The sequence below is a fragment of the Scyliorhinus canicula genome, chromosome 21, assembly GCF_902713615.1.
Source record: "Scyliorhinus canicula chromosome 21, sScyCan1.1, whole genome shotgun sequence".
In the NCBI taxonomy this organism is placed as follows: domain Eukaryota; kingdom Metazoa; phylum Chordata; class Chondrichthyes; order Carcharhiniformes; family Scyliorhinidae; genus Scyliorhinus; species Scyliorhinus canicula.
Window position 1 is genome coordinate 18,416,638 of NC_052166.1, and position 25,474 is coordinate 18,442,111.

At 50.2% G+C, this 25,474-nt stretch overlaps 1 protein-coding gene across 1 annotated transcript in view; it reads left to right on the forward strand.

Annotated features, from left to right (window-relative positions):
- Nucleotides 1–544: 544 nt before the first annotated feature.
- The window catches only part of LOC119955783 (torsin-4A-A-like), a 120,178-nt gene continuing 95,248 nt past the window's right edge, over nucleotides 545–25,474 (forward strand). Inside the window, exon 1 of the mRNA XM_038782348.1 lies at nucleotides 545–926. The gene's annotated coding sequence lies outside the window, so the exon portion shown is untranslated. The remainder of the gene's footprint in view (nucleotides 927–25,474) is intronic.

The window sequence follows — 25,474 nt, forward strand, 5'->3', positions numbered from 1 at the left end:
CCTGGTGTTGTAAGACTTCTTACTGTGCTCACCCCAGCCCAACGCCTGCATCTTCACATCAGAGTACATTGAGAAAGGGCACAAAACTTTTGAAGTGCAGTACTGAGGGAGTTCAGCACTGTCAAGTGTGCCATCTTTCAGATGAGATACTGAACTGAGGCCTGGTTTGGCCTCTCAGGTTTATATAAAGATTCCATGCTAACATTCAAAGAGAAGCAGGTGGATTGTCCTGGCCCATACTTATTCTTTAATCACCATCACTAAAACAGATGATTTGGTCATTGTCACATTGCTGTTTCTGGGATTTGCTGAGCAAATGTAGGAAATGCGGCAGCCAATTTGTGCGCAATCCTCAAACAGGCCAGGTCACACATTCCTGTCTGTTTTCCTGTCCAAACCTCATTGCAAGTGTCTTTCTCCGATTCTGAGTATGCATTTCCGTTCCCTCACCCTTGCATGTTTTCCCTGTTGCGCGCTGCAATTTTTAAAGAAGATTTATGATAATATTTGGTAGAATCCAGCTGGAGCCTGATCTGTGTGGATTGGAGTCTGTGTTCACTCTGCTACGTGTCAGCAGCGTGTGGGGAAATGACTGCTGTCTGTTTCTGCCAGCGAATGATTCCTGCTTAAAACAGCATTAGTTTACGAGGCTGGTGCTACATCAGGATCCAAACATTTTGGAGCACATGAGCCACTTTGCTTGTGGGTGTGACTGAGGAGTGTGATCAGAGAGGCCTTGTGTCAGGAGAAAGTTGCTGAACACCCCCAGCTCTCTGGAAAAAGCTTCGATGGGATCTTAAGCTGACGACAGAGATCTTCATATTTATAGAGATTGGACCATTGCCCATGCAGCCTCTCGACGGGCTTGCACGCAATCACTTCTTCCTGCGTGAATGGAGCACTCACCGAGTGACACAGGCCCCAGGGTGAGTGGAGCTGACAGCACAGAATAATTAGGTTGTGGCCCAGCACAGTCATTTCCCACTCGCTCCCCTCTCAAACTGACATTAGAATATCACAAACCTCCCTTGCTCTCGTGTGTGAGTAATATTTGGCAGTGCAGCATATCCATAATTTATTGAGGGCATTCAGGATGTTTGACTGGAGTCACATATAGATCAGAAGTAACAATGCCAGGTTCTATTCCTGAAGGACATTGGCGACGCAGTTGGATGCCCCCAAATGCCCAGGAGCTTTCTCGGTCACTGTTTTAACTTTGCACCATTTGGAAAGTATACTTTTCTACATTTGTTTGGTCCAAAGTGGGTGACCTCATATTTGCCCACATTGAAATCCATTTGCCCCAGTTTGTCCCAGTTCTTTAATCTACCAATATCTCTTTGTAATGTTGTACTTCCATCTACATTGCTCACAATCTGTGTGCAATCGGCAAATTAGATTCATAATTATTAACAACATCTAAGTCGTTAATAAATACAATGAAAAGCTGAAGCCCAACACAGATGACTGCGGGACAACACTAGTCACATCCCGTCAGTTAGACTAACTGTTCATTATCCCTGCTCACTGTCTCCTGCCACGCAGTCAATTTCCCAGCCAGGTTGACAATTTGTTTTCAACTTTAACAACAGTTATTTTTATGAGAGATTTAATCACATTCCTTTTGAAAGTACATACAATTGGCATCCAAGGATATTCCCCTGCACTGCTGTAGTCACGTCTTCAGAAAATTCAATCAGCTAAGGCAGCACAATAGCAGAGTGGTTAGCACTGTTGCCTCACAGCACCTGGAACCCGGGATTGATTCCAGCTTGGGTCACTGTCTGTGCGGAGTCTGCACGTTCTCCCCGTGTCTGCGTGGGTTTCATCCGGGTGCTCCGGTTTCTTCCCACAGTCCAAAGATGTGCAGGTTAGGTGGGGTTATGGGGAGTGGGCCGAGGTAGAGTGCTCTTTCAGAGAGTTGGTGCAGTTTAGATGGGCCGAACGGCCTTATAATATGCACATGGGTCCTGAGATGGCTTACACTCATTGGTTTATTCATTCAAAGAAACGTAAGGCCACACTAAACATGGCGGTCTGTACATCAGTCCCCGCTGGAACCAGTGATACCGGTTCCAATCTTGGCCGACTTTTATCTGTCCGATTCGACGAGTCCCAGCTGTGAGGGCTCTGCCCCTTAGAGAGGGAGGTCATATTCAATGAACCTCACAGGGAGATCAATCGGGTCATCCCGTGGTTCTCGTGGGGGGTTATTCTATGTCGAGATTCTATGTTGCATGTTCTTTATCAGACATGACCTACACTCTACAAATGTAGACTGGCTCTCTTGTTGGCTGAACTGTTTCAAACTCTTCAATCAGTCCCTCCTTCCAACAATTTCCCAATAACAGATACTTGGCTAACTGTTCTGTAACTTCCTGGTTTATCCTTCTTAAATAACTGAGTGACAGGCACAATTTTTCAATCGAGGGGAATGATTCCCAAACTGAGAGAACTTTAGAGGATTAATGAGGGCACCTGCAATGTTCTCACTTCCTTTAAGACATTGGGATGGAAACCATTTTCTCCTGGGGGTTTTGTCACTCGTTAATACCATTATTTTCTGACAGTTATTTTGTTTCTGTTATTTTGGTGAGTTCCTTTCATTTTTTTTAATGGGGTTTTGGCATCGTTTGTAAAACCAGCATTTGTTGGCCATCCCTAATAGTCTCTGTCCATTATTTAAGATTGATTTCTTGTGAGGTCTGGCTCGCTGTCCTGTTGATCTGTGGTGAATATCGATGCAAAGACGTTTTTCTGCATGGACCCCTTTTCTTTGTTTTCGTGGAAAATATCAGTTATCGGCTTTGAAGTGGCCAACGTTACTCTTGATGATTCAAATTGCGATTTCTTTTTTGGTGTTGCTATGATGTCCCTTTCAAGTTCTTTGCATAATTCCACTGTGCCTGTTTTGTCACATTTGTCCAGCTTTGCAGTTCTCTCATTGATCAGCATCTTTGGATACTTTTCCTATTGGCTCTGACTTCTTTCCATATATACGGAAGGCTGTATTTTTGTGACACGTATAGTTCTTGCCCCACAACCTGGTTCTCTATCAAATTAAATTCTCCTTTGAACAATAAACATAGTTTTGAAGGCCTCCCACTAATTCTGTCTTTTTACCTTTCAACAGATCTGCCCAGTTTTGTGTGAACAATCCCTGTCCCATCCCATCAAAGTTATCATTGTCTAAAGCGGGCATCTGGTTCATGTTCCTTTTTTAAACACCATGGGAGGGATTTTTCAGTCCCGTTCCACTTCCCCCACACCCCAACCACTCGCCACAGAGTGGGCGAGATTCTCCGTCGACTGACGCTGAAATCGGGAAAGATGATTGGGCGGAGAATCGGTTTTGACGCTGAAATCGCGCGGGCGCCGGTTTCACGCCAAATCATAATTCTCCGGTGCCTCGACAGCGGCGCCAATGCATTCCACTCAGCACGTACAGTAAACGCCATTTGCATATCATTAGTATTCTCCGAGGCCTCCGTGATTCTCCGCTTCCACTGGGGCAAATTCCCGACGGCAGGGTTCACCTGTGCCGTGCCATGGCTGCTGAGGGAGAGAGAGAGGGGGTACAGAATGTGCCCAACATCACCGTAGTTTGCTGACAGTTGTGCCGCAGGGGCTTCTGCCAGGGCCTCGGGGAGGGGAGTAGCAGGGGGTGGCCAAAAGGTGTGCTGTAGGGTCGGAGTGGACAGGCACGGAACACCATTGCTGCAGCCTGCAAGGCCGCTATGGAGCTGCACACACCATCGACTGCCCATTGTGAACTTAGTACCATGGGTAGTATGGCTGTCCCCCCACGCCCCCCTTGCCCTAGGTGACCCATCGATGGGGTGGACGCACTCCAGCGCAACCAGTGCCATCTTGTTGGCTGGGATGGTGTGTGTGTGGGGAGTGAAGTGTGCATTTCGGCTGCAGCTTGTCAGCCTCCCGAGTGTCAATCACGGACCCGGCTTATCAGACAGCTTATCATTGGAATTGGTTGTGTTCCAGGTGATGCCGGTTCTAGACTCTCAATGTTTGCTGAATCAATCCAGGTGCGGTGCCAGTTTTGTTGTAGAAGTCCATGAATCCTGCCCCGGCGTCAACACTTAGTTTCAGGAACACCGAATTCCACCCATTGTTTTTGGGCGGCAAAGGACGCTTGCCACTGGCTGCCGGTGGGATCGTCCAGCCTCACCATTGTCTACAGTGTCTTGTGTGGCTTGCCACTGATCACCATCTTTGCTGCACACTCGCCTGGCACCATGCAATCGACCTACCACATCACAGATATATTCAGAAGACATATACTCAACTCCCAAAGACAGTCTTATATACTTTTCTAGTTGTTGATTCTGTTCATTAAGTCACCTCAGCTTTTTTACCTATATAACCTTGTCATTGAACTCATGCCTACACCTCAATCATTTTCTCCATCTTTCCTTTACAGCCAGGTCTTTTTAGTTTCCCCAACTACCCATCGTACAGCCATATGTCTCTTCATGGTTGCGTTGGCACATCCTCCGGTTAAATTTGCAGCTGTGAATTCATCCACTTTGTTCCATACACTCTGAATGTTTGTATAAAGAATATTAATTCGGTCCAGACAGCCTAAGTGCAGCTCGAATATTTCACTCACATGTTTCTCATTTATTTTTCCAGCTTTAATCCCACTAAATCTTTTAGTTGTCTTTTTGGCATGAGCACCCAAAGCCTAATTTAACCAAGAGCCTGGATTTAACTCTAATTGTTTATTTTTATCGTTCATATGTCAAGTAGCATCTCATCATCTGGGAGATGACTATTCTGTGTGAATACTGTGGCAATATGAGGGATTATTCTGTGTTAATATTGTGATGATATGAGGAGTTATTCTGTTTGACAATATATGGGGTTATTCTGTGTGATGATATGAGGGGTTATTCTGCGTGAATATTGTGATGATATGAGGGGTTATCTGTGTGAATATTGTGATGATATGAGGGGTTATTCTGTGTGAATATTGTGGTGATATGAGGGGTTATTCTGTGTGAATATTGTGATGATATGAGGGGTTATTCTGTGTGAGTATTGTGGTGATATGAGGGGTTATTCTGTGTGAATATTGTGATGATATGAGGGGTTATTCTGTGTGAGTATTGTGGTGATATGAGGGGTTATTCTCTGTGAATATTGTGGTGATATGAGGGGTTATTCTGTTTGGTGATACGAGGGGCTATTCTGTGTGAGTATTGTGGTGATGTGAGGGGTTATTCTCTGTGAATATTATGGTGATATGAAGGGTTATTCTCTGTGAATATTGTGGTGATATGAGGGGTTATTCTGTGTGAGTATTGTGGTGATATGAGGGGTTGTTCTGTGTGAATATTGTGATGATATGAGGGGTTATTCTGTGTGAATATTGTGGTGATATGAGGGGTTATTCTGTGTGAATATTGTGGTGATATGAGGGGTTATTCTGTTTGGTGATACGAGGGGTTATTTTGTGCGAGTATTGTGGTGATATGAGGGGTTATTCTCTGTGAATATTGTGGTGATATGAGGGGTTATTCTGTTTGGTGATACGAGGGGCTATTCTGTGTGAATATTGTGATGATATGAGGGGTTATTCTGTGTGAATATTGTGATGATATGAAGGGTTATTCTCTGTGAATATTGTGGTGATATGAGGGGTTATTTTGTGTGAGTATTGTGGTGATATGAGGGGTTATTCTCTGTGAATATTGTGGTGATATGAGGGGTTATTCTCTGTGAATATTGTGGTGATATGAGGGGTTATTCTGTGTGAATATTGTGGTGATATGAGGGGTTATTCTGTTTGGTGATATGAGGGGTTATTCTGTGTGAGTATTGTGGTGATATGAAGGGTTATTCTCTGTGAATATTGTGGTGATATGAGGGGTTATTCTGTGTGAATATTGTGGTGATATGAGGGGTTATTCTGTGTGACAGAAACACAGCTGTCAGGTTTGATTGGTGCCAGGGCATCTTTCACATCTGCCTGAGCTGGTGGTTTGAGCGGGACCGAAGATTTCAATGCCGTTTCTTTATTGTCACCCTGGCGTTGCTGATATTCTGCAGCCAGCCCTTCACCAGAGTCTGAACTAAAGAATTAAAATGAATGGATAACTACAGCTGAGTGAATGTTTAGAGGGCCAAACTTTCTGTTTGTATTCCTGTATCCATGGTGATTCCTGGAATGGCCTCAGGCGATGAGCACTTGGTTGTTTTTCCTTGTTTTGCTGAGTCTTGTTTCCTTTCGAATACTGACAGCATGCAATAAATCAGGTCATCCTCCTACAGGAACCCGCCAGACAGTGTAACCAGAGACCAACTGGAAACCAACCAATAGGGGAGCAAAGCAAACACTCAACTGAGAACCTGTCTTTCCTACACAACTAAACATCACAAAGCAATCATTTGTCCGACTTTCTCTGCCAGTCAGATGCCACACAGCATCCCTTCGCATCCAAGACTGTCTGTCAAAGAGTCACCAATTAGGAACAGGCATTGTGTCCATTGACCTCCCTGATTAGCTCTCCTCAAAGATACATCCCGACCATAATGCGCTTCTCTTCCCCATGCCCCCCCCCCCCCTCACCAATTGCCCTGCACCCTTCTGTGATATGAGGGGGTTGTTCAGAGGAATCACTAATATAGGTGGGGAGATGGGCAGCATGGTAGCACAGTATGAGTGGCACCATAGCACATTGGTCAGCACTGTTGGTTCACAGCGCCAGGGTCCCGGGTTCAATTCCCGGCTTGGTTCACTGTCTGTGCGGAGTCTGCACGTTCTCCCCGTGTCTGCGTGGGTTTCCTCCGGGTGCTCCGGTTTCCTCCCACAAGTCCCGAAAGACGTGCTTGTTAGGTGAATTGGATATTCTGAATTCTCCCTCAATGTACCCGAACAGCCGCCAGAGTGTGGCGACTAGGGGCTTTTCACAGTAACTTCATTGCAATGTTAAGCCGACTTTTGACACCAATAAAGATTATTATTATTAAGAGACTGGACAAGGGGAGAGAGAATGGAGTTAAGAGAGGCAGAAATGAATTCAGTGGTGCAGGAGCAGACTGATACCATGTGTCTACCAGAGCAGTCCTCTTTGTGGATTTTGGGGAGAAGGTTGTGTGAGGTTGGGAGGGTGGACCATGAGGTTCGAGGCTGCAGAGGGAAGATCGTCAAAGGAGATGAGGCCGGAGACAGTCCAGGAAACAATAGTTTGATGTTCAGTGGCGGGGTCTTGGCCCAGGTGGAGGGAGGAGGTACTGTCTGAGAGTTGGCACTCAGCCTTTGCGAGGTAGAGGTCAGTACGGGCAGCACAGCAGCATGGTGGTTAGCATAAATGCTTCACAGCTCCAGGGTCCCAGGTTCGGTTCCCGGCTGGGTCACTGTCTGTGCGGAGTCTGCACGTCCTCTCCTTGTGTGCGTGGGTTTCCTCTTGTTGGGTTACGGGTATTGGGTGGATACGTGGGTTTGAGTAGGGTGATCATTGCTCGGCACAACATCGAGGGCCGAAGGGCCTGTTCTGTGCTGTACTGTTCTATGTTCTAGTACGGCAGACAACAACAGAACCATCCTTGTCGGCAGTTTTGATCACAATGGCAGAATTGGCGCCACCCCGATTTGGGCATTGGAAGGGATTCTCCGCCCAATCGCCAATTACGATATCGGCGTCAGGCAGCAGAGAATCCCGCCCGTGAGCATCGAGGCAAAGGCAACTGAAGAAGAACTCAATGTCCTGAGAGAACAGAGTTCAGAGAGAGACAGGTCAGAGAGGTGAGAGGAGCAGAGGAATTGAGATGGCCAATGTCACACTAACAGTGCGCAATGGAAAGATCAAAGGAGTGTAAGGGGCCAGAGGAAGGGGTCTATTTGGAAAGAATTGGAGGCAGGTGAAAGGATCTGTGGAGCAGAGGGAATGCCCCTGCCCAACGATTTGGGCTGGATTCTCCATTTCAGCGGCTAAGTGCTGGCTGAAACGGAGAATTTGTGTGCGTTTAACAACACCAAAATCAGCGCCGAACCCCCACCGATTCCAGGACAGGAATCGGGGTGAGCAGTGTCGCCAGGTGAAACTCCCTACGCCCGCGGCGAAAACAGCCGGAGAATGGCAGGGACCCTGACTGCGCATGCGCATGGTGATGACCTTCAGCAGCCGTACCGTACAACATAGCGCCGGCCATGCGCGGACCCTACCCGCCAAATATGGCCCCACAGGCCACCTTCCACCTGTCCCCCCAGCCTTTGCGGAAGCCCCACCCGGCCAGCGGCACGGCATCCGGCCGAGCCTGGTGGCGCTGGACACAGTCCGCAGCTTCTACACCGGGTTCCTGATCGTTCAGACCACATGTTAACCGCACGGTCAGAAACTCGGCCCATCGGGAGTGGAGCATCGCGGGACGGTCTTTTGATGACTCGCCAACGCCGTTTCAATGGCGTGCGATGTGATGATACCATTTTGGAAGGGGCGGGAGACTCAACAGCTGGCATCAAACCAGTGCCGCCCCCGATTTGGGCATTGGGAGGGGTTCTCCACCCAATCCCCGATTACAATATCGGCATCAGGCAGCGGAGAATTCCGCCCGTGAGCATCGAGGCAAAGGCAACTGAAGAAGAACTCAATGTCATGCCGCCCCCACCATCTCTACCCCCACCTCCCCCAGCCCGCGATGCAATCATGCAGCCTGTCTTGTGTGTCGGAGGAGCTCCTCGTGATGATGTGGGCCCTTCTGCTGCGCCCTGTCCCTGACTCCAACCAGAATAACAAGTGGAGAGCAGCGAGGATGAGGACACTGACAGCGATGGGAGCCCCTGACCCGCATCCCATGGCACCCCAAAGATCGAGTCCGGGAAGACACCGACTTTCCATCCCAACAGTCTCCAACATTCTCCACCATCCCAGAGATACTCGCTTGGGGCATTAGCGTGAAGTGGCTCCTGGGGCACTGTCTGGTGCATACCACCCACATGCTGCGGTACATCAGGTTGGGGTTTGAACCCCCAAGGGGATGGATGGTTGGGTGTCAGGTCAGTTGGCTGGGGGGGTGCTGGTATGGCGGAGGGTTGGTTGCAGAGGTTGTGGGTGGGGGGGCGGAACGCGGGGATGGTGGGGTGGAGGGTGGTGGCTGGGATGTGGATAGTGATGGGGTGGGGGCACCCATATGGCCGGTGTCACTCTGCAGAACCATGGGCCATGGTAGGTGGTCAGTGGGATGACTTCCTTGCAGGCTGCGACAATGGCCATGACAACCCAATTCTATGGTTGTCTTCAAATGTACGACCACACTGATCTCTGTTCTGTATACTACAAAAGTCTCAATAAAAACATTTTTTAAAATTTCACACAGGCAGGGGAAGAGCGAGGACCATATGGGTTCCCAGTACACTTTTACAAAAGATTTGCAACAGCGCTGGCTCCTCACTTGCGGGAGATGTTCAACAATTCGTGTCAAAGAGGGCCTTGCCGCCACTCTGGCCCTGGCCTCAATCTCACTGATCCCCAAAAAAGGCAAAGACCTGACGAGTGTGGATCATACAGACCCATCTTGCTCCCAAATGCTGATACGAAAGTCCTAGCGAAAGCGCTGGTGAGGTGCCTGGACAGCTGCCTGCCAGAAGTGATTGCGGAAGATCAGACCAGGTTTGTTAAGGGAAGACAATTCAGACACGTGCTGAATGTAATAATGACCACATCGAGGGGGAAGACAAGAGGTGATCGTCTCCCTGGATGCTGAGAAAGCCTTCAATCGAGTAGAATGGAGGTGCTTGAACAGTTTGGGTTTGAAGCAGGGTTAACCGCGTGGGTGGGACTCCTGTACAGCACTCCTATGGCGAGTGTATGGACAAACGCAACCAGCCACGAATAATTCCAGCTGCACAGAGGGGCGAGGCAGCGATGCCCGCTTTCCCCGCTCCTGTTCGCACTGGCAATCAAACCACTGGCCATGGCCCTTAGATCGGCAGAGTGGTGGACAGGAATCCGGAGAGGGGGCAGACAGCATAGAGTCCCGCTTTCTGCGGATTACCTGCTCCTCTACATGTCAAACCCCTGAGCATTATGGGAAAGACAACGGGACTCCTTAGGGAGTTTTCTGCCTTCTCAGGTTCCAAATTCAACCTGGGAAAAGGCGAAATCTCCCCGGGGAACCCCCGAGAGGGAGGAGTGCAGCTGGAAAAACTACTGTTTCAAGTGACCCAAACCACGTTCAAGTACCTGGGGATCCAAGTGGCCCACAATTGAACAAGGCTCCATAAGTGGAACCTGTCCAGCCTGGTGGAGGAGGTGGAGGAACCTGACAGACTCCGTACCCTGATCATTTAGGACTGAAATTAGTTGAAATTTCTTCCCTGGAAGGGTTGTGAATAATTCTCTATCCCGGAGGGCTGTGGATGCTCCATAGTTATATATATTTAAGACTGGGATTGACAAATTTTTGGTTTCTTAGGGAGTTGAGGGATATGGGGAGTGAGTGGTGTCATGTGAGAGTACTTAATAAATGGGTTAGTGAGAGTACCTTTAAGAAATGGGTGTTTATAAATGGGTGTGTATGTAAATATCTGTAGTGCGAGTACCTTTAAGAAATGGGTGTTTATAAATGGGTGTGTATGTAAATATCTGTAGTGAGAGTACCTTTAAGAAATGGGTGTTTATTACTGCAGTAGTGATGTCAGAGTGTGGGTGGAGCTGGGCTATCTGTCAGCTTTTTACTTTTGTTTTAGGTTGTTTGCTGCAGGAATGTTTTATTTCATTTTCAGCTGGACAACTGGAAAGAGATTAGAGTCTTTCTCTGTAATCTAAAGAATGTAAATCGATCCTTTGGTGATTTAAAACTAATAACTGCTCTTGGTTGTGACTTTAACCTGATGTGCTTCTGCTGAAAGGTTTTTTTTTAAAGTCTTCTAGATGTTAAAAGGACAGCTTAAGAATTACTTAGTATTGTGTTCTTTGGGGGTTGTATTTGAATTAATGGTTGCTAAGATGTTCACTGTTTTAAAAAGGTTAACTTGAGTTCATAGAATAAACATTGTTTTGCTTAAAAAAATACTTTTCCATTTCTGCTGCACCACCCCTGTAGAGTGGGCCGTGTGCTCCCCATATCACAATCTATTAAAAGTTGTGTGTCAGGTGAACTACACTTTGGGGTTCTCGACACCCTGGCCCATAACAGTGGGAAAGTGGATTTGAAGCCTGTGATAACCCGCACGATGGCCATTAGGGATCATAAATCGATCACCCCATAGGGCTCATAGACTACGGGTTCCCATGGTAACGGGCGGAGGCCCACCCAGCTGGGAACCGTGAGTTAGCCCTTTAAATGCTGTTCCCAGACCCGGACTAGAGGTTATGATATTCCCGGGCTGGGACATTTGTGTTGTACGCCACAGCAGTAGCGTTATCTTTGGTGCTAAAATGAACCTGTTTAGCCACCTCCTTCGTGTCTCCTGGATTACTATATTAGTAGTCATGGCAGTGAGGGCAATGATCTGGACTTGGCGGGGAGGAAGGATGTAATAACCCCCATGAGGACCAAGGGGGATCACAAATCAATCTCCCTGTGGAGCCTGTACAGTACGAGTTCCTGTGATAGCAGGCGGAGGTCCGCTGCGAGTCAATAGTGAGCCTTTTATGTTTTTTTGTAAAATATTTTTATTCTCCATTTTCACATTTTCTCCAGAATTTATACCCCATCCACAAGCAGTAAACAGTAACAAATACAAAGTCAATCCCCTTATCAACAACAACAATCCCATCCTCCCACCACCCCAAGCAACGACCCACCTGACAATATAAACATCAAATAGAACAAACCCTCCTTCGGTGGGACAAACAAAGGAGAAATAAAAGAGAAGGGAACTAGGAATCGCCTATGGTCACCATTAACCTATAGATTCCCTTCCACCACCCCCCCCCCTAACATTCAATGCCATCAAATCCCCGAAAGAGTACCATAGATGACACCCATGCATTGCAAGCCCCCTCCTCCCCCACTCTTCCCCTCCACTTCCTCTTACAAAAATCCTCCCCTCAACCTCCATTCCTTCCCCCCATCTTTCCACCCCGGCTAGACGCATCGGAACCTGTTCTGCCAGGCTCCAATGGCCGCAGCCCCTCCCCCCACCTCACCCCCGTTCACTGGCCAGCTTAAACCAGCCAGCGTGGGGGCCCATGCCCGGGTCTCCTTCCCCCTTGCCCGGTCCCAGGAAAACCAAGAAATCCCCTTTAGCACACAAACCCCGCATACACACCCAAGCTCCAAAGAACCCTCATTGCAAGTGAAAGTCCCAACTCTTCCCTTGTCCAAGTGTATACAACATTGGCTCATTTAGTGCATACACCAGCCACAGTGAAAAAATGCAGTTACATGAGGCTACATCAGTACATGACCACTTCTCAATTCAGCCACAATCCTTCTGCCTTCGCAAACTTCTCTGCTGCTTGCACCGTCCCAAAATAAAAGTCCTTAGATTTGTAGGTCACCCTTGTTGGTCGTTCTGGGTGAGTGTGCTTAACACTCACTTTGGCTCTGTTTCTTGTTCTAAGCTCTGGAGTCGCCAGGTGCCGTTAAGACACCGGCACAAGCTTCAAGGTGAAGTTCAAAGCAATAAAACCGTACACCAATTAGTAAGTCCAAACAACTAGAGTTTATTATAATACAATTATATTAACTACCCATGCACACGCTAAAGGATTAAACTTACTCCTACCGCTAAACAACTAATACTTATCTCGAAGGAACTGCTGGGTCAGGGAACAAGGCCTCTTGCTCTGCTCTCTTCTGCAGACTTCGGATTGTTGTCAATTGCAAAGGGTGTCAGGAGTGCCTATTTCTGGTAGCGGTCGTGGTTAGGCACTTACTTGTTGGTGGCTGCTGCTCGACGGCTGGAGTAGAAGACAGGAGCCAGGAGACAGGAGACTGAACCATGTGTGGGACCTGTCTTTAATAGGTCCCAGTGGATCCGCGCCCCTTTGGGCAGACTCCCTTACCTGCTTGGAATCGATTGGGTCTCTTCCCAATCGATTATGTTTGAACCCCCCAATCATGGGCAGTTCCTCGGTCGCTGGGGCGGTTCTTGGGACCTTTTGTTTTGGGCTTCTCTGGCGCCATAGGGTCTGGCCTTCCATAGAATGTATCGATGTGTGCTTAACTTGTGTCCATTGTATCTGGGACTCGCCCGGTATTGCCTCATTAGTATGCTAACTGGCTTCTTTTCACAGTGCTGTCTGGTTTCTGCAACAGTCAAAACTGGTTTCTGCAGTCGTCTCAATATACAATCGCCTTGCAAGCTGCTTGCTTTCCAACATGTCCATTTTCCCTGCATTCCTTGCAATCTTCCATTTTGTGTTGGGCAGTGGCCACCCCCTGCACCGCATCTTACTGATGTACAGCGCCTTCTGCACCACCCGCTTCTGCTTTGCCCAGCACACGATCTTCTCCTTCACACTGTACCTACAGAAGCACAGAGTCACTACTCTTGGCGGCTCACTCTCCACGACCAGGCATCCACGACCGATGAGCCCGATCCAGTTCATATTCGAAGGGATCATCATCCTCCCCCAATAGCTTTGCCAACATTGTGGCAAAATACTCAGTCGGCCTCGGGCCTTCCACCACTTCGGGCAGACCCACAATCCTCAGATTCTGTCGCCTGGAGTTGTTTTCCAAGTCGTCCATTTTGGCTCGCAGACCCTCATTGATCTCTATCACCTTCCGCATCTCCTTCCCCATCTAGGTAAGTTGATCGCTGTGCTGTAACAATGTCTCTTCCACTTCCTTCAGCGCCTCGCCTTGCTCCCGCACCTCCGCCACTGCGTTCAATACCGCCGCTCTCACCGAGGTAATCGCCTCCTCCACCAGCACTTTCAATACCGCCCCCATCTCCTTCCTCATCACCTCCATGTGTTTTGTAAACTGCCTTTCAAGTTCCGAGGCCATCACCGTAGTCATTTCTTCAGCCGTGGGCAATGCGGCCTCCCCTGGTGCCCCAGCTTCCATTTTCCTTGCCGACCCCGCAGTGACCTTTCCACTCCCTGCCGGACTTTCAGCTGTTTTTTTCACAGCCGTATTTTTACTTATTCCTGACATCCTTAACATAGAACAGTACAGCACAGAACAGGCCCTTCGGCCCTCGATGTTGTGCCGAGCAATGATCACCCCACTTAAACCCACGTAACCCGTATACCCGTAACCCAACAATCCCCCCATTAACCTTACACTACGGGCAATTTAGCATGGCCAATCCACCTAACCCGCACATCTTTGGACTGTGGGAGGAAACCGGGGCACCCGGAGGAAACCCACGCACACACGGGGAGGACGTGCAGACTCCGCACAGACAGTGACCCAGCCGGGAATCGAACCTGGGACCCTGGAGCTGTGAAGCATTGATGCTAACTACCATGCTACCGTGAGGCCCCTTCTTCACTGTCCCTTCTCCCTGCTTTTGCCGCCTCTGTTACCCCTGTGATTGGGACCCCGAAAATGCCGTTCCCGAGCCGGAGCCCTCCAATGTGCGTCGGCCTGCCGCCCGCCGTCACCGGAAGTCTCCCAAATAGTGAGCCTTTTAAATGCTGCTCCCAGACCCGGACCGGGAGTTCCGATATTCCCGGGCTGAGATTTTTGTGTTGTACGCCGCGGCAGCGGCTTCTTCTGTTGACATAAAATAAATACCTGTTTGGCCGTCTCCTTCATGTCTCCTGGATTACTACAAAGCGAAAAATCAGCCATGATTGTACAGCACGGTGGAGCAGGATCGATGGGCCGAATGGTCCACTCCTGCTCATATTCTTGTGTTCTGCCTTTTGTATCCAGGCCTGATTGATATATTTGCTGGACACGCATCAATTGCAGGCTGCCAGCTCATTGACCGCTGACTGATCAGCTGTGTAACTCAGCATTCTGAGCATTGTCAATCTGACAGGATGAGGTCATGAAAGTTTCCAGAGTTGCCTCTTCACCGGTCGGCTCTCGTAATAAAGAGCCACCCTGACATCACATCGATCTGGCAATCTGTTTCTGAGTCAGTCTAACGAGACAGCAACTCAGAATATGAATGGATGATTCCCTTAATCGTTATCCACTCCATCTCACTGATTCACACGCATTTCAGATGAACTTTGAATGTGACCTATTGCGGGGATTGCCAAACATCCAGGAATGTGACAGTAAATACGAGACATTAAAATAAGGTGCTTTTTTCTTTGCGTTTTCATTTCCTTTCAACATTTTCACATGTTAATTATAAAAAAAAACCCCATCTGAGGTGAGGTTAGACGGTTGTTTGATTAAGAGCCCGCATGAACCCGCTTGGCCGTCTCTGGGGTCGGCTATGTTAAGGTGAACCTAGAGAAAGATCTGGGCTTGTTGCCGGCCGTTGCGATTCACCTTTCCCAACGGCAGCTCACCCCCCTCCATGGATTTGCCGACGCTGTGGGCTAACTTCAATGGGAAAACCCCCGCCACAAGCCAGCACACAGCTGAGGGATCGCAGAATCCAGCCCCTGGTTATTGTGCATGTTCTGGTCACCATACTTTAGGAAGAATACGATAATAATAATCTTTATTCTCACAAGTAGGCTTACATTAACACTGCAATGAAGTTACTGTGAAAAGCCCCTAGTTGCCACACTCCGGCGCCCATTCGGGTACACAGAGGGAAAATTCAGAATGTCCAATTCACCTAACAGCACGTCTTTTGGGACTTGTGGGAGGAAACCGGCCAGGAGGAAACCGGAGCACCCGGAGGAAACCCACGCAGACACGGGGAGAACGTGCAGACTCCGCACAGACAGTGACCCAAGCTGGGAATCGAACCTGGGACCCTGGCGCTGTCAAGCAACCATGCTAACCACTGTGCTACTGTGCTGCCCAATACGAGGCCCCTTAGGAACATCCGGAATGTTTTCCGGGATGGGGGTGTTTTAGTTACAAGATTGGCTTGGGTTAACAGGGGTTGTTCTCCTAGGGCCAACGGAGATTGAGGGGAGGGTTGACAGAGGCGGACAAGATTATGACAGGTTTGGATGAGTTAGGCAAGGAACCAGCTGTTCCCATTGGCTGACAGTGCAAGGACTAGGGGCACACAGGCTTAAAGTTTGGGGTAAGAGATACCGGTGGTATGTGAGCAGGAACTTTTCTGTACGATTTATTATTAAAACGTTTACCCAGGTGCCCTTACATATGAATGAACAAAGGACAATAACAGGATCGTGGGTTAACCTAATTTTATTCACAAATGTCTCTACTCAGAAACAACTCTTAATTTTCTTATACCAAACAATTCTTAATTCTCGATAGCTATCTGTCGGAGACGACAAATACTACCTGTGTCGATAAACTTGATAAATCCACCGGGTCCACGATTCACTCAGCTCCATTGGCTCTCGAGCTCAGGTCTTCCCTACGAAGGTTGGTCTCACACGTCCTCTTCTGTCATCAAGGGGTCACAGGGATCGGGTTGAGCCCTCGTTGGGGTTGGTCATCAGGTGTCTCTTCTTAGCCCCTCTCTTTGCGCTCTTCCAGAAGATTCTCTGGCCTTTGGCCAATGAGGTCACTGGATGTGGGGGGGGGGGGGGGGGGGGTCCACAACACCCAATGGAGTTGCCAATTCCAAATATGAAGGACGTCAAGAACCCCCAGGGGTTCATCCCCAGGTGCACTGGTCGCACATAACCCATTCCCTCTATGGTAAAGGCGGGAGCCCGCGGTGCCAGAGAGCCTGGCCGAAATTGGGAATACACAAATACTGTCCTTATTTGGTGAAGGCAAATTATCTCCAATCCCAGCTTTCAGAACAAGTTCAGACTTGCCCTTCTTTACCCATGCAGGGTAAAGTTTGGGATAAGAGATGCCTGGGGCATGTGAGCAGGAACTTTTCTGTACAATTTATTATTAAAACGTTTACCCAGGTGCCCTTACATATGAGATGAACAAAGGACAATAACAGGTTCTCGAGTTAACCCAGTTTTATTCACAAACGTCTCTACTCAGAAACAACTCTTAATTCTCTTATACTCAGCACTGGGGACATCGCCGTGACCAGAAGGTGGGTATGTGGACCAGGGAGGGAACCAGTGCCTTGTCTAGGTGTACCCCAGCAGGTGTCTGGGGTACAGTGTCAGGGTCCGGTGCCCAAGTGCCAGGAGTGCATGTGCTGTGTGTGTTGAATGGCACCCTGAGGGATGGCGCGAGGTACCACAATGGTTAGCATCATTGCTTTACAGCGGCAGTGTTCCTGGTTCGATCCCCGCTTGGGTTACTGTCTGTGCGGGAGCCTGCATGTTCTCCTTGTGTCTGGGTGCGTTTCCTCCGGGTGCTCCGGTTTCCTCCCACAAGTCCCAAAAGACATGGGGCTGGACTATCCCTAAATGGGACTATGTCCCCCACTCCGGTGTAAAAACACTGGTGTGGGGGACATAGCAGGGACCCTAGCAGGAACCCAGAGTGATTCACGCAGCTACGGCTGCTGATATGGGCCCCATGCCGGACTCGGAACGCGGAGGCAGATGAAAAATGTAGCGCCCCCCCCACCCTCATCGGCTGCGCGCCCGAAGGTCCGACCACCCCGATCTGTCCCCCAGCTGCCTACAAGGTCCCCCCCCCCCCCCCCCCCCCCCCAATGATGGCAGTTCACCCCCTCCCTCCCAGGGCCCTCCCCCCACCCTGAGCACTGACACAGTGGACCCTTTGCCCCCGTGCTGCAAGCCCGATTTCGAGGATGGCTATTCACCCCCTCATCTCCCCACAGCAGCCATTTCACTACCTTCACGTTTTTCAGTAGGTGTGCTAAACTGCGCCCGGGTAACCAGTCACTGGGCAGGTGCTTAGATCATGGGAGGCTGTGCGATAGGGTGCTCTTCCCGTTCATGGGATGGAGGCTGGTCTTAATTGGTGATTATTAGTTTCTCGTCACATAGCGGCGGGATCCGATCTCACCAACGGGAGCAGGCCAGTTAGATTGGAACCTGATTGGTACCTGGCACGGTTCCCCGCTTTTGGCCTCTCTCACTACCGATCCGGCCCGCTTGCTACCGGTAGATTGCACCCTCTTTTTCCTATTACGATTTTTACCCATTTCCACCCCTCTGTGTTTGTCTGTCTTGTGTGTGTGTATAGAGGCCGCCGCACACCTCCCTCCTTCCCCCCACCTCACTCCTAACCCCCCCCTTTTTCTTCTCTGCCCTGTGGCTCACCAGCGTCTCCTTCCTCCCTCCGATCCCCGCCTCCCTCCCTCCCTCTCCCCCTGCCCTCCCCTTTCTTTTCCCTTTCTGCCCCTTTGCTCGCCAATGTCTCACTCCCCCCCCCCCCCCCGCCCCCCCACCTCACCACCCTCTGGTTCCACTGGTTGTTGGCTACGAACAGATCTTGAATCAAGCTGGTGAACAGCTTCCATGTCCAATGGAAGCCTTTTTCCGATCCGCGGATGGTAAATTCTGTTTTTTCCAACCTGATAAATTCTGCCAGGTTTTGTAAGAATTATTGGTTACTTCACTTGTGTTGCGACTCGGGGCCAGCTGGGCCTAGAATTGACCACCCGCTAGCCCAGGGCGACGTAACACCATTGACTCCAGTTTTTTCCAGGACTCCTAGATGCAACACTGGGTCAAACGAGGCCTCGAAGTGAAGGGCAGTCGCTCTCACCTCACTTCTGGAGTACAGCTCTTCTGTCCATATTTGGATCAATGCCATAATGAGGTCAGAAGCTGAGCGGCTCGGGCAGAACCTAAATTGAGCGTCAGTGAGCAGATTATTGCTGAGTAAGTAGCATTTGACAACACTGTCGACGACACAGGATCCTCGACCTCATTGGATGTGACCCAGGGCCCCTCATGACCTGGTGGACGGCTTTGCTTGTGGTTTTGGCAATAAATACAGAGCAAGTTTACTGTGAGTCAGAGATAACTAGGAAGAAGAAGCAGGATGGATGTTTGCGCAACGAGGCAACTTCCCCCTCGGGTACAGAAATAAAAAAAATTCTACTGCCATTCATCCTGAAACTCATAAACATTCACATGCCTATTGGACCCTGGGCCTCCAGGGGCCGGTAGCAAGGCGATAGAGGGAGAGAATAGTGTGGGCTGACTGTGGTAATAAGGCAGGGAAGGGGCAATGGAGATGGGGGGATTGGATGGAGAGAGGCACAGATACAATAAGATGGGAAGAGATGCTTGTGGAGGATAAACACTGAGCTGAATGTCCTGTCTCTCTGATTCAAATCTGATTTAATTTTCTGTGTATAAGAATTTCCCAACCCCACTGGCTCGATGTACAGTTTCATTCCTGACCTCTGTCCAGTGTGGAGTTTGACACAATTGTCAGATCTTCCACCTTGATCGAAATCCAATTACTGTATGTGCCAAAATTGATTAACGGGTCGAAATATACCAGGCGGGTGTCTGAGAGCTGATTGCAGGGTTGAATCCCCCCTCTGTTAACCTCGGAGCTCTGACCACCCACCTCTCCCCCCTCACTATCTCTGGATGGCTATATCTGCTGTTGTATCAGATTAAGAAGGGAGTTACCAGGAAGGGTTTTATTTGTTCACAGCAGCAGGGCGTTGGTCACAAATCAGCACATCGGCTAAACTGTCTGGAAGTTTCGGTTCTGGACAAACAATAGGGGAAAATGCTGCCCAGTTAGAGGAGAGTCAGGGTCGTCGGAGTGTAGCTGCACTGACCCAGGAACAAGCTCGTCACACCAAGTGTTCCATTACTCATTTTCAAAATTTATTATGGACAGTGTTTAGTATGGACAGTGCAGAGGGAGCATTACTGTGTATCTCAGCCGTGCTGTACCTGTCCTGGGAGTGTTTGATGGGGGCAGTGTAGAGGGAGCTTTACTCTGTATCTAACCCTGTGTTGTACCTGTCCTGGGAATGTTTGATGGAGACAGTGTAGAGGAAGCTTAACTCTGTATCTAACCCTGTGCTGTACCTGTCCTGGGAATGTTTGATGGGGGCAGTGTAGAGGGAGCTTTACTCTGTATCTAACCCCGTGCTGTACATGTCCTGGGAGTATTTGATGGGGACAGTGCAGAGGGAGCTTTACTGTGTATCTCAGCCGTGCTGTACCTGTCCTGGGAGTGTTTGATGGGGGCAGTGTAGAGGGAGCTTTGCTCTGTATCTAACCCCCTGCTGTACCTGTCCTGGGAGTGTTTGATGGGGACAGTGTAGAGGGAGCTTTACTCTGTATCTAACCCTGTGCTGTACCTGTCCTGGGAGGGCTTGATGGGGACAGCGTAGAGGGAGTTTTACTCTGTATCTAACCCTGTGCGGTACCTGCCGTGCTGTATCTGTCCTGGGAGTGTTTGATGGGGACAGTGTAGAGGGAGTTTTACTCTGTATCTAACCCTGTGCGGTACCTGCCGTGCTGTACCTGTCCTGGGAGTGTTTGATGGGGACAGTGCAGAGGGAGCTTTACTGTGTATCTAACCCCATGCTGTACCTGTCCTGGGAGTGTTTGATGGGGACAGTGCAGAGGGAGCTTTACTGTGTATCTAACCTCGTGCTGTACCTGTCATGGGAGTGTTTGAGGGGGACAGTGCAGAGGGAGCTTTACTGTGTATCTCAGTCGTGCTGTACCTGTCCTGGGAGTGTTTGATGGGGGCAGTGTAGAGGGAGTTTTACTCTGTATCTAAACCTGTGTTGCACCTGTCCTGGGAATGTTTGATGGGGACAGTTTAGAGGGAGCTTTACTCTGTATCTAACCCAGTGCTGTACCTGTCCTGGGAGTGTTTGATGGGGGCAGTGTAGAGGGAGCTTTACTCTGTATCTAACCCCGTGCTGTACATGTCCTGGGAGCGTTTGATGGGGACAGTGCAGAGGGAGCTTTACTGTGTATCTCATACGGGCTGCACCTGTCCTGGGAGAGTTTGATGGGGACAGTGTAGAGGGAGCTTTACTCTGTATCTAACCCTGTGCTGTACCTGTCCTGGGAGGGCTTGATGGGGACAGCGTGGAGGGAGTTTTACTCTGTATCGAACACTGTGCTGTACCTGTCCTGGGAGTGTTTGATGGGGACAGTGTAGAGGGAGTTTTACTCTGTATCGAATCCGTGCTGTACCTGTACTGGGGGTGTTTGATGGGGACATAGTAGAGGGAGCTTTACTCTGTATCTAACCCCGTGCTGTACCAGCCCTGGGAATGTTTGATGGGGACAGTGTAGAGGGAGTTTTACTCTGTATCTAACCCCGTGCTGTACCAGTCCTGGGAATGTTTGATGGGGACAGTGTAGAGGGAGTTTTACTCTGTATCTAACCCCGTGCTGTACCTGTCCTGGAGTGTTTGATGGGGACAGTGTTGAGGGAGCTTTACTCTGTTTCTAACCCCGTGCTGTACCAGTCCTGGGTATGTTTGATGGGGACAGTGTAGAGGGAGCTTTACTCTGTATCTAACCCCGTGCTGTACCAGTCCTGGGAATGTTTGATGGGGACAGTGTAGAGGGAGTTTTACTCGTAGTGTCCTAAAAAGTAAGGTTAAGTGTTCTTGGGTTACGGGTATAGGGTGGATACGTGGGTTTGAGTGGGGTGATCATTGCTCGGCACAACATCGAGGGCTGAAGGGCCTGTTCTGTGCTGTACTGTTCTATGTTCTATGGACTATGTCCCTGTGTCGTGAGGAGTGGAGCGGTTGTTTGCTCTGCTTTGCCCATGATTGTGCCTCCAACTGTTGTGGGGCTGGGTCACGGGGATGTGTCATGTGTCGGGAACATCATTTTCACGTTGATTGTCTGGGGAGCACCATCGGCGACCAGTCCCTACCAACGCCAATGTCTGAACACCCAGGTGCCTGAGTCTCCATGTCGGATCCTGAATCCTCCACCTGGCATATCTCAGTGTCGGAGCCCTGAGGGGTGATGTCCCAGGGCCTCCTTACGCCGGGCCGGCGGGGTTGCAACACGGTTCCTCTGGCATGCTTCTCCGGAGGTGATCGAGGTGCTCCTGCACCCTCCGTTCTTGTGTTTTATCGTGGAAGATACCAGTCCAGTCTGTTTCACCACAGTACCGAGAGTCCACACTGTCACCCAACCCCCCAAAACACTGCCAATCCCCCCAAAATTGTCACTCCTACCCAACTCTGTCACTCCCACAATGCTATCACCCAACACAGTCATTCCCCCCACACTGTCACACATCCCAACAGTGTCACTGCCCCACGCCGTAGCTCCTCCGCAACACTGTCACTCCCCCGCACACTGTCACTCCCCCGCACACTGTCACTCCCCTGCACACTGTCACACTCCCCCGCACACTGTCACACTCCCCCGCACTCTGTCACTCTCCCCCGCACATTGTCACTCCCCTGCACGCTGTCACTCCCCCGCACACTGTCACTCCCCCGCACACTGTCACTCTCCCCCGCACTCTGTCACTCTCCCCCGCACACTGTCACTCCCCTGCACACTGTCACTCCCCCGCACACTGTCACTCCCCCGCACACTGTCACTCTCCCCCGCACTCTGTCACTCTCCCCCGCACACTGTCACTCCCCTGCACACTGTCACTCCCCCGCACACTGTCACTCCCCCGCACACTGTCACTCCCCTGCACACTGTCATTCCTCCGCACGCTGTCTCTCCCCCGCACACTGTCACTCCCCCGCACACTGTCACTCCCCCGCACACTGTCTCTCCCCAGCACACTGTCACTCCCCCGCACACTGTCACTCCCCTGCACACTGTCACTCCCCCGCACACTGTCACTCCCCCCGCCCACTGTCACTCCTCTGCACACTGTCACTCCCCCGCACACTGTCACTCCCCCACACACTGTCATTCTCCCCACACTGTCACTCTCCCCTGCACACTGTCACTCTCCCCACACTGTCACTCCCCCGCACACTGTCACTCCCCCGCACACTGTCACTCCCCCGCACACTGTCACTCCCCCGCACACTGTCACTCCCCCGCACACTGTCACTCCCCCGCACACTGTCACTCCCCCCGCACACTGTCACTCCTCTGCACACTGTCACTCCCCCGCACACTGTCACTCCCCCACACACTGTCATTCTCCCCACACTGTCACTCTCCCCTGCACACTGTCACTCTCCCCACACTGTCACTACCCCGCACACTGTTTACTTCCTGGAATATTTTCAACCCCCAACACTGTCACCCCCACATCCCCCCACATTGTCACATCCTCCAAACAGCTCCTGAAAGAAAGTGATGGATGGCATCCACCTGGCATAGAACCTTTCTTCTGACCCTCCCTGGGTATATTTAATCTTTTCCAATCCCAGAAATTCTGCCAGGTCACTTAACCATGCCGAGGACCTGGGTGGTACCTCCAACCTCCATCCAAGCCGGACTTGCCTCCGGGCCACCAAGGAGGCAAAGGCCAAGATGTCAGCCTCCCCATCCCTCCCTCCAAGGAGCTCTAGGGAGTCTGACGCCCCAAAGATCGCCACCAGCGGACATGGCTCTAGTTTGACCCCCAACGATCTCCGATATGATCTCAAAAAATGAGACCCAGAACCCAACTAGCTTGGGGCAAGAACAAGAACATGGAATTTACAGTGCAGAAGGAGGCCATTTGGCCCATCGAGTCTGCACCGGCTCTTGGAAAGAGCACCCGACCCAAGCCCACACCTTCACCCTATCCCCGTAACCCAGTAACCCCACCCAACACTAAGGGCAATTTTGGACACTAAGGGGCAATTTAGCATGACCAATCCACCAAACCTGCACATCTTTGGACTGTGGGAGGAAACCGGAGCACCCGGAGGAAACCCACGCACACACGGGGAGAACGTGCAGACTCCGCACAGACAGTGACCCAAGCCGGGAATCGAACCTGGGACCCGACCCAATTGTGCTAACTGAGCTGTGAAGCAATTGTGCTAACCACTATGCTACCGTGCAGAACATGTGTGAGTGGTTTGCAGGCCCTTTGTGTCAGAGCAACGTTTATACCTGTCCTCCACCCCAGGGAAGAACCCATTCATATGCGTCTTAGTTACGTCCAGTCTATGTACTACTTTAAACTGTATCAGGCTCAACCTGACGCCGAAGAAGGTAAAGTTCACTCTATGCAGGATCTCACTCACACCCCTCCCTGTAGCCCCAGGTCCAGCTCTAATTCTGAGTTCCCCCTCACCTCTTCGAGTGATGGTTTCACCGTCTCCAGCAAACAATACATATCAGAGATCTTCCCTTGCCCCATCTCATCCTGCGATAGCATCCTATCTATCAGTGTGGGTCTCGGCAACTGGGGGAATGAGGACAACTCTTTATAAATAGAGTTCCTCACCTGCAAATACCTGAATGCACTCGCCCTCGGGAGTTGCAATTTCTCCTCTATCTCCTCTAGACTCGCAAACCTACCTTCCACAAACAAATCCCTCAACCTCTCAACCCCTTTTCTCCTCCAGATCCTGGACATTGCTTCCATTCCTAACGGTGCTAACCTTTGCTTGTCACAAATTGCCGACGGTAAAGACCCTAGTCCAAAATATTGTCTGAACTGGTTCCAAACTCTTACAGGTGCCACGACCACCCGACTCGTTGAGAGTCAGGCCGGGGGAGAATGGAAGAGGGACCGTAACCAACGCCCTGAGACACATTCCAACACAAGAGGCCTCTCCTATCCATCCGCACCGTACACCCGGCTCGGTAAACGATCTTCGCACTTTCCCAATATTCACCGCCCAGTCATAGAGCATCAGGTTTGCCAGCCGATTGTCTTCCTCTCTGCAGGAAAACTCTTCTAATCCTGGGAGTCTTTGCCGCCCAGACAAAGGCAGGGATTAAGCTATCAACCCGAGTGAGAAAAAGATTTTGGGAAGAAGATGGGAAATCTCTGCAACACAAATAGAAACTTTGCTAAAACGTCTATTTTGACCGTGTATGCTCCACCAGCCGAGGTTAGTGAGAGGGCGTTCCCACCTCCTCAGGTTCCCCTTCACCTCTTCCACCAGACCGGTCAAGTTCAGCTTATGCAACAGTGCCCAATCGTGCGCCATCTGAATCCCGAAATACCTAATCTGTGTCTTGGCTGGTTTAAAAGGCAGCCCCCCCCCAGATCTGTCCTCCTCCCCAGGGAATTCACCGGGAACATCCCACTCTTGCTCATATTAAATCTATACCCTGAAAAGCATCCAAATTTTATCAACAGTTCCATAATTTCTCCCATTCTTATGAGAGGATCAGAAACGGACAATAACAAATTGTCCGGGGAAAGGGACACTCTCTGTTCCTCACCCCCCTCCTCAATACCTTTCCACTCCCCTGGCCAACAGTTCAATGCATGAACAGCAGACATACCTGTCTCGTGCCCCAGTGTAGTCAGAAATGTCCTGAGCTCACAGCATTGGTCCGGGTGCTTGCCTTGGGAGCCATTAAACAGCGGTCTCACCCAGCAAATAAAAGTAGGACCAAACCCAGTGTGCAAGACCTTGAAGAAGTCGCTCCACTCCACCCGGTCAAAGGCCTTCTCCCCATCCTTGGAGATGATTACCTCCACAGAGGGCAACATGACCACATTCAAA